General features: G+C 43.2%; 1 protein-coding gene across 10 annotated transcripts in view; it reads left to right on the top strand.

Annotated features, from left to right (window-relative positions):
* Positions 1-12109, top strand: part of dlg3 (discs, large homolog 3 (Drosophila)) — a 358637-nt gene that overhangs the window by 282835 nt on the left and 63693 nt on the right. The window contains exon 1 of one of the 10 annotated variants that reach the window (XM_078412476.1): positions 7013-7309. The exons of the other annotated variants lie outside the window; for them this stretch is intronic. The gene's annotated coding sequence lies outside the window, so the exon portion shown is untranslated. Of the gene's footprint in view, positions 1-7012; positions 7310-12109 lie in introns of those variants that run through there. 10 annotated transcript variants of the gene reach the window in all.

The following is a 12109-nucleotide window of genomic DNA, read 5'->3' as shown; positions in this document are numbered from 1 at the left end:
GCAGTGGAGGCCAGTTCGTTGGATGCTTTCAAGAGAGAGCTGGATAGAGCTCTTAAGGATAGCGGAGTGAGGGGGTATGGGGAGAAGGCAGGAACGGGGTACTGATTGAGAGTGATCAGCCATGATCGCATTGAATGGCGGTGCTGGCTCGAAGGGCTGAATGGCCTACTCCTGCACCTATTGTCTATTGTCTATTGTCTATAAATGATCATCGCAGCTTTAATTCCAGGACTTATATTTCTTCAGCTGCAGAAGAAAGTACTAAAAACATAATGTGGAATCAAAGATCAAACACTGCTCACATAAACAGAAACATAAAACACACACATTATCAATATACAGCAGGCACATGTATGCTATAGCCTTTGAGGGATTGTGACATAACCCCAGGGAAAAAATATCAGTATTGACTTTGAATCCAAATGTTTGCTGCTGTGTGTGCAGAGAAAGTTATTAGATTAATGATGAATGTAGGTCTATTGCTTCTGTTGACTTTTCAGAATTGCTGGAAGCGTGCTTTAAAAGATCTTGCTCCAGCTACACTGAAATCAGGTGTACCATTATAGAATGCTAAGTGATCCAATACCCAGCAGATCAGATCTGAAGAGCAAGCATATCTAATTGTGAATGATGATAGATAATTAAACAACTCCTTTCCATACAGATTACACCTGAAGTTTTCTAAAATATTCAACCCCAAATAGCTTGAGCCTCCTCTCATGCACTTCCTTGACCAGGAGCTCCAGTTCCTCTCAGGAAGAGATTTGTTCAGGTTTCTCTGCAGTATGGGCAGCATAGTGGCTATCAACGCTAATAGACAAATGGTTGGACAAAGGCCAGAGATGAAAAAACAATGTGTTTGAGATAAGGGTAGAAGAAGTGCAAATTGTGACGCCAGAGGAAGGAATATTGGTGGAAGGGATAGGGAAGGGGAGAAATTTGTGCATGTCCAGATGGGGCACAGAGAAAGGAGGTGGGATGGGAGGGGAGAAGGTGGGGGATTACCAAGATAAGGGACTTCAGTTCTTCTTTGATGCAGATGTTTAAAATCATAGGTTTCTTTAGAGTAAATAAAATAAACTATTTACTGTGACTAAAGACTAACAAGAGAATAGAAATGGAAGATGCTGGAAAATAGAAAAGGGCAATGTGATGACATTGTTCTGATTAAGGGTCATTGACCGAAAACATTAAGTCCACAGATGCTGCTGAACCCGTTGAGCATGTTTGCAGTTTTTGTTTATTTTCAATGAGGAAACAATTATCTTATTCGGGTTTATGAACTAGAATGGACTGTTGGAAAGAGTGATGACAGTAGACTCAATAATAAATTTCAGAAGCAGAGAATTTCAGAGAAATGTGAGGTATTGTGTTTTGGGAGGTCTAACATGGGCAGGACCTAGACAGTGAATGGTAGGGCTCTGGGAAGTGTTGTAGAGCAGAGGGATCTAGGAGAGCAGGTGCATGGATCCTTGATGGTCAAGTCGCAGGTAGATAAGGTGATCAAAAAGGCTGTTGACATATTGGCCTTCATCAGTCAGAGTATTGAGTATAGAAGTTGGGAGGTCATGTTATAGTTGTATAAGACGTTGGTGAGACCACATTTAGAGTTTTGCGTTCAGTTCTGGGCTCCATGTTGTAGGAAAGATGTTGTCAAGCTGGAAAGGGTACAGAGAAGATTCATGAGAATGTTGCCAGGGCGAGAGGGAGCTATAGGGAGAGATTGAGTAGGGTGAGATTCTATTCGGAGTGCAGGAGGATGAGGGTTGATCTTATAGAGGTGTATAAAATCATGAGAGGAATAGATCGGGTAGATGCAAAGTCTCTTGCCCAGAGTAGATAAATCAAAGACTTAGGTTTAAAGTGAAGGGGAAAAGATTTAATAGGAATTTGAGGGGTAACCTCTTCACACAAAGAGAGGTGGGTGTAAGTAACAAGCTGCCAGAGGAGGTAGTTGAGGCTGGGACTATCCCAACGTTTAAGAATCAGTTGGACAGGTACATGGATAGGACAGGTTTGGAGCGATATGAACCAAACACAAGCAGGTGGGACTAGTGTAACTGGGACGTGTTGGCCAGTGTGGGCAAGTTGGGCTGAAGGGGCTGTTCCCACGTTGTATCACTCTGTGACTCTAAGCAAATTCATAAATGCTAGAAGAATTACTGGAAATGAATATAGGAGGGCAGCTAATCATATAGGTATGATGAACCAAATAGAGTCCCTCTTCTCTGACACCACTATCATCAATATTTCCTTGCAGCTTCTGTTCACACTTAAGGTTATTGGCAAAGCATTATATTTTTGCGTTCTATTTGCAGACATATAAATCTGCCCATCAGCCCTACATCCCAATCATTGATGGGGAGAGAGAGAGCATATGTTCATAGAAGTGCAGGTTTCTTTTTTGAGTCGCTCCAACTATCAGAATTGCCTGTGGATGTGAAATATAATGATCGATGGCATGCGACAGTACAGATTTTAGATTGGTTGGAGATGAAAGCCAAGTGGTAATGCAAATACTAACAGGTAACTGTTCTTCCTTGCCTGCCTCCACTAGCTCCACCTCACCAGTTTATTTTTACTTATACAGTAAACTCATACAGTCTTACTAACAATATGACGTTGGTAAGCAGGTTAAAGGGAGTTAAGAAATGCTGTCATACTGCAATCTACACAGTGCTGTCAATCTGCCTACACTAAGTATTCAAGTAAAAAGGCTGTAATCATTTTGTGAATACTGTCATCCTTTGAGAACTGCTAATATTAATGAACAATCTCTTGACTATACAATGGTCCCAACATGTCATGAGCTGAGTGTCAGAGACCAGAGTGTTTGTTTAAAAAGGTTTTGTGGTATGCTGTCATACTCTTGTCCCTTGTGATCACACAGCACCTGTTTTTTGTCCCACTACACCAGGGCTCCATTATGTGACCAGGGAACAGAACACTCCATTAGTAAAGTTCCTTTCTGAATGGGGTCAGAGTCATTTTGGCAAAAAAAGGATGCCATTCAGCTCATCGAGTCTATACCTTTGTAGATCAATCCAGTCAAGACTGATTTTTCTGTATTCACCCCAATGTCCTGCAGATACATTTCTGTCATGCCTTTCCAATTTCCTTTGAAATCAATGACTAATAAATGCATTTTTACAATGGACTATTTTTATATGGGTGTTAAATAATCTCTGTAGAAAAAGTATAAATAGGAATACAATAGATTCATAGATTAAATTCATTAATCAGATAGTGTAATTAGAACAGTACAGCACAAGAACAGGCCCTTCATCCTACAATGTCTGCCAAACATAATGACAAGAGCAACTCTTATCTACCTGCACATAATCTATATTCTTTCATTAGGTTCATATCCATGTGCCTATTCAAATGTTTCTGAAATCCCACTATCGTATCTGCCTCAAGCCCCCGGCATAGTGTTCCAGGCACTCACAACCCTCTGCATAAAAGTCTTGTCCCCTACATCTCAATAGATAATAGGTGCAGGAGTAGGCCATTCAGCCCTTTGAGCCTGCACCACCATTCAATGTGATCATGGCTGATCATCCTCAATCAGTGCCCTGTTCCTGCCTTCTCCCCATACCCCCTGACTCCGCTATCCTTAAGAGCTCTATCTAGCTCTCTCTTGAAAGCATCCAGAGAATTGGCCTCCACTGCCTTCTGAGGCAGAGAATTCCACAGATTTACAACTCTCTGACTGAAAAAGTTTTTCCTCATCTCAGTTCTAAATGGCCTACCCTTTATTTTTAAACTGTAGCCCCTTGTTCTGGACTCCCCCAACATGTCAACCAATTTTCTATCCATGTCAGTACCCTACCTCCAATACCATGTGCTCTAATTTTGCCCACTAATCTCCTATGTGGCACCTTGTTAAAGGCTTTCTGAAAGTCAAGGTACACCACATCCACCGGCTCTCCCCTGTCAATTTCCCTGGTTACATCCTCAAAGAATTCCAGAAGATTAGTCAAGCATGATTTCCACTTCGTAATTCCATGCTGACTCGGAACAATCCTGTTACTACTATCCAAATGCTCCGCAATTTCGTCTTTTATAATTGACTCCAGCATCTTCCCCACCACTGATGTCAGACTAACTGGTCTATAATTTCCCGTTTTCTCTCTCCCTCCTTTCTCTCTTGCTCCTATACTCAACGCCTCTTGTTATGAAGGCCAGCATTCCATTGGCTTTCTTCACTGCCTACTGTACCTGCATGCTTCCTTTCAGTGACTGATGCACTAGGACACCCAGATCTCTTTGTACATCCCCTTTTCCTAATTGACACCATTCAGATAATAATCTGCTGTCCTATTCTTACCACCAAAGTGGATAACCTCACATTTATCCATATTAAACTGCATCTGCCATGCTTCTGCCCACTCACACAACCTGTCCAAGTCACCCTGCAACCTCATAGCATCTTCCTCAAAGTTCACACTGCCACCCAGCTTTGTGTCATCTGCAAATTTACTAATGGTACTTTTAATCCCTTCATCCAAGTCATTAATGTATATTGTAAATAGCTGCGGTCAAAGCACCGAGCCTTGCGGTACCCCACTAGGCACTGCCTGCCATTCTGAAAGGGACCCATTTATCCCCATTCTTTGCTTTCTGTCTGCCAACCAATTTTCTATCCATGTCAGTACCCTACCCCCAATACCATGTGCTCTAATTTTGCCCACGAATCTCCTATGTGGGACCTTGTCGAAAGCTTTCTGAAAGTCAAGGTACACTACATCCACCAGCTCTCCCTTGTCCATTTCCTTTAAACTTTGCCCCTCTCACCTTAAAACTATGTCCTCTAGTATTTGATTTTTCCATCCTGTGAAAAATATTCTGTCTATCCTATCTATGCCTCTCATAATTTTATATACTTCTATCAGGAATTGTAGAAGAAATTATTGTAAGAACACAACAGCACAGGAACAGGCCCTTCGATCCACCCTTTTCACTTGACAATAGCATGCTTGGATAGAGTGGATGTGGAGAAGATGTTTCCACTAGTAGGAGCAAGCATCTAGGACTAGAGGCCATAGCCTCAAATTAAAGGATGTTTCTTGAAGAAGAAGATGAGGAGAAATTTCTTTAATCAGGGTGGTGAATCTGTGGAATTCTTTGCCACAGAGGGCTGAAGAGGCCGTCAATGGATATTTTAAAGGCAGAGATAGATAGATTCTTGATTAGTACAGGTGTCAGGAGTTATGAGGAGAAGGCGTGTTACGAGGGAGAGTCACCATTACGAGAATGGTGTTACGAGGGAGAGATTGGCCAAAATTGAATGGCGGAGTAGACTTGATGGGCTGAATGGCCTAATTCTGCTCCTATTACTTAGGACCTTATGACCATGACAAATTATGAATATATGGACAGCCACATTCTAACGTTCTTGGATGATGCTGTTATTTAAGTGGTGCTGCCATGAGGTAATCTCTCTGTGTTTCCGATGAAAGAGTGCATGGTCATAACAAGGATTTTCTCAGAACGAGAATCTATGAAGTTAGATTTTCCAACTCCTTGCCTTATCACATCTTGTCAGAGGATTTCACCTTTTCTGATCCTGGCATTAACCTTCACCCTGAAGGTTAGTCTGGTGGGAAAGCCACAAACACTTTCCCACTCAGACCCACAAATAGAAGACAAGACCCGATAAGTCCACTAAGCCTAACTACCTATTGAAAGTACCTGTTAGATTTTGCAGATATATTTCTCAGATGTTGCCACTCGGAAATGGTATCCTGCAGGAATAATGCAGGACATTAGCAGGTGGATTTAATTGCCCAACAGATTACAAGGCAGGCAGCCAATGATAAAATCACCCATTTTGTAATTTTATGCTATTTATTTTTAACAATATGAGGAATAGGAACATAAGCAAGCCTCTTGGCCCCTCAAACCCATTCATCGTTCAATAAAACCATGGCTTGATTAACTTTCAGAAAGCCACCAGCTGTTTTGAATACTTTGGGTAATGTTTTTCCCATTTCTAAATATTTTGCAGGAGTACAAAATGACAGTGCCAGTGCCAGATATGATGCCAAGACCACACATAACCTATAACATTCCCTGCATATCCATATGCCAATCTAAAAGCCTCTTAAATGCCACTATCATGTCCGCCTCAATCACCACCTCCCGCAGTGTATTCCACTCTCCACCCTCTCTGTAAAAAAACATGACCCCACACGTCTCCTTTAAACTTTGCCCCTCCCACCTGAAAGTGTTTGTAAGGTTACAATAAGTTCATAAATCTTAGGAGCAGAATTAGGCAATTTGGACCATCAAGTCTACACTGCCATTCAATCACGGTTGATCTATCTATCTTCACGCTGAAACTAACTCTCTTTCAGATGCTGCACGACCTTCTGGGTGTTTCCAGCATCCACTATTTTTACTTCAGATTTCCAGCAGCTTCATGTTTTTGATTTTTCCAGGTGAGGTGGAAGATTAGCCATGATCGTGATGGATGGCAGAACAGGCTTGAGGGGGGCAGGTGTCTCACGCTGGCTCTTAATTCCTGCTCTCTTCCGTTCTTGTGTTTTACCTGTAAAACTCTCTGGGCCACGTGAGTTCCAGAGGGGCAAATGTCCTGCCAGAATGTGTGAAGTGTAGGAATCGATGTGACATTCGTGCATTGTCAGACTTCCTGATGTATTGGGAGGAGCTGTTGATGCTAATAAACCACATGGCGCGGATTACATTGGCTGGCTGTGCAGAGAGCCAGGTTGTGAGTTTTTACCTCTTTTGATTTTCGCAAACCAGTTTTTGTACCTCGCCGAGCAGGAAAGTCAATGATTGACTTGCGCGGCCTCGCCTGGTTCACTCAAGGTGGGAGACTGATCTGGCACCCACAGCGCAGCAGTGGAACTGCCCCACAGAGACCACGGTGGGAGTGGTGCGGACAGGGGCTTCTCCCCTGCCTCTGAGTGGGGGGTGGGAGGGGGGGAGCTGTGCAACCTTCAGCAGGACTCTGCCTGCATCGGACCGAGGCTTTAAGCCCTGTGCTTGAGTCGCTGTTTGCGTCACCGCGGTCTTATAGAGAGGGCAGGTCACAGCCGAGCCAGCAGTACAAAGTCGCAAACAGCCAGCTTTTCATCTTTCCCTGAGCAGCTCAAATTCCAGCCGCCCTCGGGCAGGAGGGGGAGGGAAAAGGAAGTGATCGCAGAAGCCGGGAGCCCAATCTGGGGATGATGTGTGCGTGGATGTGGGAGTCTCTTCATCCTCCCACGGTGCTGTCCCAGCGCAATTCAAACTTGCAGGCAGCACCACAGTAACCAGAGCGTTGCTGACACTTGAAGAGGTGGGTGTTTTCTGGCTAATCCTGTGTGGGAAGTGTGGTGTGGGGGCTGAGGATCCCTTTCTCAGCAACGTTTAATTCTGCAGCAGCTGGCGGGGCCTTTGTTTTGGGGATTTGCCTCTTGGAAGCGGCTGGCCACGAGATGTTTTTGGGGGAGATGTCGCTGGTGGGGGAATCGTTAGGCAGAGCCCAGAACACATTAAAGACGTGCCATTTACCAACATGCTCACAGTGATTCCAGACGAAATGTGTAGGAAGGAACTGCAGATGCTGGTTTAAACCGAGGATAGTTGTGCAGCACTTTGGTCAACGTGGGTTGTTTTTAAATGTGCTATACAAATAAAATTGACTTGACTTGACTTGATAGACACAAAAAGCTGGCGTAACTCAGCGGGACACACAGCATCTTTGGAGAGACCGTTTCGGGTCAAGACCCTTCCTCAGTCGAGGGTCTCGACCCGAAATATCACCCATTCCTTCTCTCCACATAGACGCTGCCTGCCTCACTGAGTTACTCCAGCATTTTGTGTATATAACGATTCCAGGATTTGGATACTTAATGAATGCAGACTTTCCATTCAGTGCAACCTCATGCGATTCCCCTCAGACGAAACGTCGCTACGAGTTACTAAACTGTTGCACGCACCCCCACGCCTCCAGTTGGCACGGCTTGGGGACAGGACAGGACAGATCGTGGGTGCCAACCTGTCGCAGGTGTCCCAGCCACAGCCCAGGGAAGTAAAAACAGTCACTTTGGGGTTCCGCTGAGATTCAGGAACACCGACCCTCCGCACCCTGTTTGGTGGGGACTGGGAGCGGCACCTGTTTGACCTTGTGCGGTCAACACTTACACAAAACAGAAAGAAATTCACAACCGCATCCAAAGAATGGGACGTATCTAAACACGTGTGTGTGTGTGAGAGAGAGAGAGAGAGAGAGAGAGGGAAGTCGGGGATTCCGCAAATGAAAAAAAAAACCGCAGCAGCAGTAAATCTGAAATAAAAAGAGTCAATTCTGGAAAGGCAGCAAGGCAGTATCTGAGGAGATAACCTTTAACCTGTTCTGTTTTTAATCACTGAAGAGGCAGATAATCGTCTGTGGATCTCTGCTGACATTCTTACTGATCAGTCGTGAAGTTTGATTGTAATACTGTCAACTAGTGAATGCAGTTCGGTGAATATGTGAGAATGCCTCAATTTGATCAGTTTTATCCAGTTATTGGAGAGTTTTATCCTGTTGTAAAGCTCACAGCCCTAGTGGTGCAGGTCAGACAGTGGTTAAAGACGTTGGTATAAAGTGCTTTTTGTCGCATTCTCGGGAGCTTGGTTAGATTTTAGATATTTTCTCGTATCGGTTCTGGAAATGGTTACATTAAAGGGTGTGCTTCCATTTGCCAAATTCAAATTAGGCACAGGGTAGGTAGAGCAGTCCAGTTGTACAGCAGCGCTGGTGTACAAACTAGACAAGGAGCCGTGTCACACCCTAGTGAGCAAACATACAGACCTTGCAATTAGATTAATATGTACCTAGTTCAAAGTTATCCTTGCTTTCTTCACTGGGTTTTCTTGATTTAAGCAAATTCACTCAGATTTGCAAAGCTGGTCAAAAGGTTCTTGCCAGCACCAGCATAGACTTGTCCTTGTCTAACATTTGTTGCTGTCAAGAATCAGGTCGGGGACAGGCTTGATGTCCACCATCAATAAGTTGTCAAACTAGTTAAACACGATTTTTAAGCCAGCAAACCAGGATATGCACATATCATTCCGTTTGTATCATTTTTACATGTTTAAAAAAAATAGTTATCTGAATGAGAAACTACATATAAGTTCTAGGAGCAGAATTAGGCCACAACCCATTAAATTCAGCCATTCAGGCAAAACTGGATCTTTGAGGACAGGCTACTAAACAGATTATGCCCAATCTTTAATAATTCTCTTGCACTCAACAAAGATGGGTTTTCAAGGCTTTTTCAGAGTGAAAATAATTTATCAGTTTATGGATTATAGTGGGAAAGGCTGCAAAAACAAACTCCCAGTAGAGGAGCAGGGAATCACAGGCAGTAGCTTCTGAATTTCTGTGTCAACTCAACATGTTGCTAACAACTTCAGTGCTGCTTTTGCAGCACGACACCTGTAAACTGCACGACACCTGTAAACTGCACGACACCTGTAAACTGCACGACACCTGTAAACTGTGTTACACCTGTAAACTAAGGGCGAGCAACTTTTAATTGTCCTCCAACATTTTAAGCTTCAAAAAACCCGAGCCAATGATTTACATTTAAAATAACTGAATGCTTCCATTTTAATTTCCTTCAATTTACATCTGAAGGGAAGGGTCTATGTTAGACCAGCAGCCAGCTATTGAGGAGGTGGTTACTTTTGCTGATATGGTCTAACATGATATTTATTGTCTTTGGTCTGTGAGGAGGAACAAATTCAACGGCATACATTAGCTATCTTTTAGTCAGCCACCTGGTCAAGGTTGAATCAAGGACAGTTATAGAGGAATCTCTGACTGCAATCTGTCATTCTCGGTGTGTAGGGAAGTGATAGCAGAGGACTCCAAATATTAGTTTAGTTTATTGTCATATTTTACCATGGTACAGTGAGAAGCTTTTGTTGGGTGCTAACCAGTCAGAGGAAAGACAATACATGATTACAATCGAGCCTTCCATAGTGTACAGATACAACAGTGGTGTTTATTAAAAAGGCTCAACTCGGGTAATGATAGGATAACTGTCTGATCTTAGACCTAGGTAAAGTAGGCAAGTACAGCTAATTCTCATAGAGAACATGATAAAAATGCAACCATGGTTAATTGTGGGGCGGCACAGTGGTGTAGCGGTAGAGTTGCTGCCTTACAGTGGCAGAGACCCAGGTTCGATCCTGACTACGGGTGCTGTCTGTACGGACTTTGCATTCTCCCCGTGACTGTGTGGGTTTTCGTCAGGTTAGGTGCTCCAGTTTCCCCCAACATTCCAAAGATCTATAGGTTTGTAGATTAATTGGCTTTGGTAAGATTACATATTGTTCCTAGTGTAAATAGTGTATGGGATCGGTGGTTGACGCTGACGTGGTGGGTCGAAGGGGCTGTTTCCGTGCTGTATCTCTAAATTAAACTAATCTAAGCCTAATTAAATCCATCAATGTAGCTGAGCGTGCTAATGAAAATAATGCAGTAGATATGTATTCAGAGGGGAAACATGCCTGTGGTTGCAAGCTTTAAATGCCCAGTAGAGAGGCTACTGCAAGTTGTTGAGGAGGTTCAGGACAGAAAGGTCAGTATGAGAAGGGGGGTTAAAATGGTTAGCAATCATGAGATCCAGAAGGCCTTGGTGGGCTGAGAGCAAATGTTCAGTGAAGGTCGCCAAGTCTGGATATGGTCTTGCTGATGTACAGACCACATTAGGAACACCAAATGCAGTAGATGAGTTTAGAGATGGTGACCCAGAAGGCCTTGGCAGGCTTAGTGCTAGTGTTCGGTGAACCAGAAGGTCTTGGCACCTACTTTACCTAGCATATTGCATGTGGTGTTCTCCTGATATGACTTCCTGCACCTTGGCAAGATTGAGCGTAGACTCGGCGACCGTTTCGCTGAACGCATTGCCTCGAGGCCTTCTGCATTTTCCTGTGCTCCTCCTTTCTTCCTCCCCATTTGTTCCCCCCCCCCACCCCGCCCCCCTGTGCCAGACTTGGACTTACAACAACTTCTCCCCTTCCACCTCCATTCCTTCATAATTCACAACTCTTCAATCTTTTTATCTTACACCTTCTGTCTTTTCATCTGTGACCTTTGTCTAAACATCTGCCTTCAAAACCTCCCTCACTTGTCAACATTTTACCTGCCAGGCTTTGTCCCTCCTCACTTCCAGTTTTCTCCCCCATCAATCAGACTGAAGAAGGGTCCCAACCCGAAACTTCACTGATCCATGTTCTCCAGGGATGCTGTCTGACCCACTGAGCACTTTGTGTCTTTTTTTAAATAGTGAATGAGTGTTTCTATGACCAGAGAGTAGAATGATTTGTTTTCTTGGACCAATATGCACAAACGACTTGGTCTTCAGTATTGAGAGTACGGTTTTGACTAAATATTTCACAATATAGTGGAAAGTGGTAAGGATACTAGGAGATTTCTGTGGCACACAGGTGAAATGGTGCTCACATGGCAATTTAAATTTAAATCCTCTGGGGAACAAAATGGATGTATTTTGGGACACATTTGGGAAAGATAGAAGATATAGAAGAGGTTCACCAGGATGATAACAGGAATGAGGGACTTGTGCTGAATGATTGATTGTGGGCAGCACAGAGAAATTTGTTCCCTCTAACCAATGGGGTGGGTGGCAAAATAAAGGAAGAAAACCTTCTTCATGCAAAGATTTGCCAAGATCTGGAAGACATAGCATAAAAGAATATAGATAGTTAAGAATTTCCAAAAGACAAGAGGAAATGTACTTGAATAATTTGTAGGGTTGGGAACCTTGGGTACTGATTCAATGCATATTTCCCCTGAAGAACCATTGCAAACGTAACAGGCCAAATAGTCATCTCCTATGCTGTAAATCGCTATGAATTACCTTTTAAAGTAGACTTTTGAGAATAAATTGGCTTTTAGGATATATATATATATATCCTTTAACAAATCTTTATGTAAGAAAAAAATATCCATCTCCTAACAAGACATTTGTACTGTGTTATGATCTATGGCCCCAAGGTGTAACTCTCACGGTAGTAAATTCTCTGTCATTAATCAAGCTATGCTTTACTATAACCACTGCATACATTTTTTAACATTATAAGT

The sequence above is a fragment of the Rhinoraja longicauda genome, chromosome 15 (assembly GCF_053455715.1).
Source record: "Rhinoraja longicauda isolate Sanriku21f chromosome 15, sRhiLon1.1, whole genome shotgun sequence".
In the NCBI taxonomy this organism is placed as follows: domain Eukaryota; kingdom Metazoa; phylum Chordata; class Chondrichthyes; order Rajiformes; family Arhynchobatidae; genus Rhinoraja; species Rhinoraja longicauda.
The sequence above is the reverse complement of the archived record's forward strand: the minus strand, read 5'-3'. Positions and strand labels throughout refer to the sequence as shown.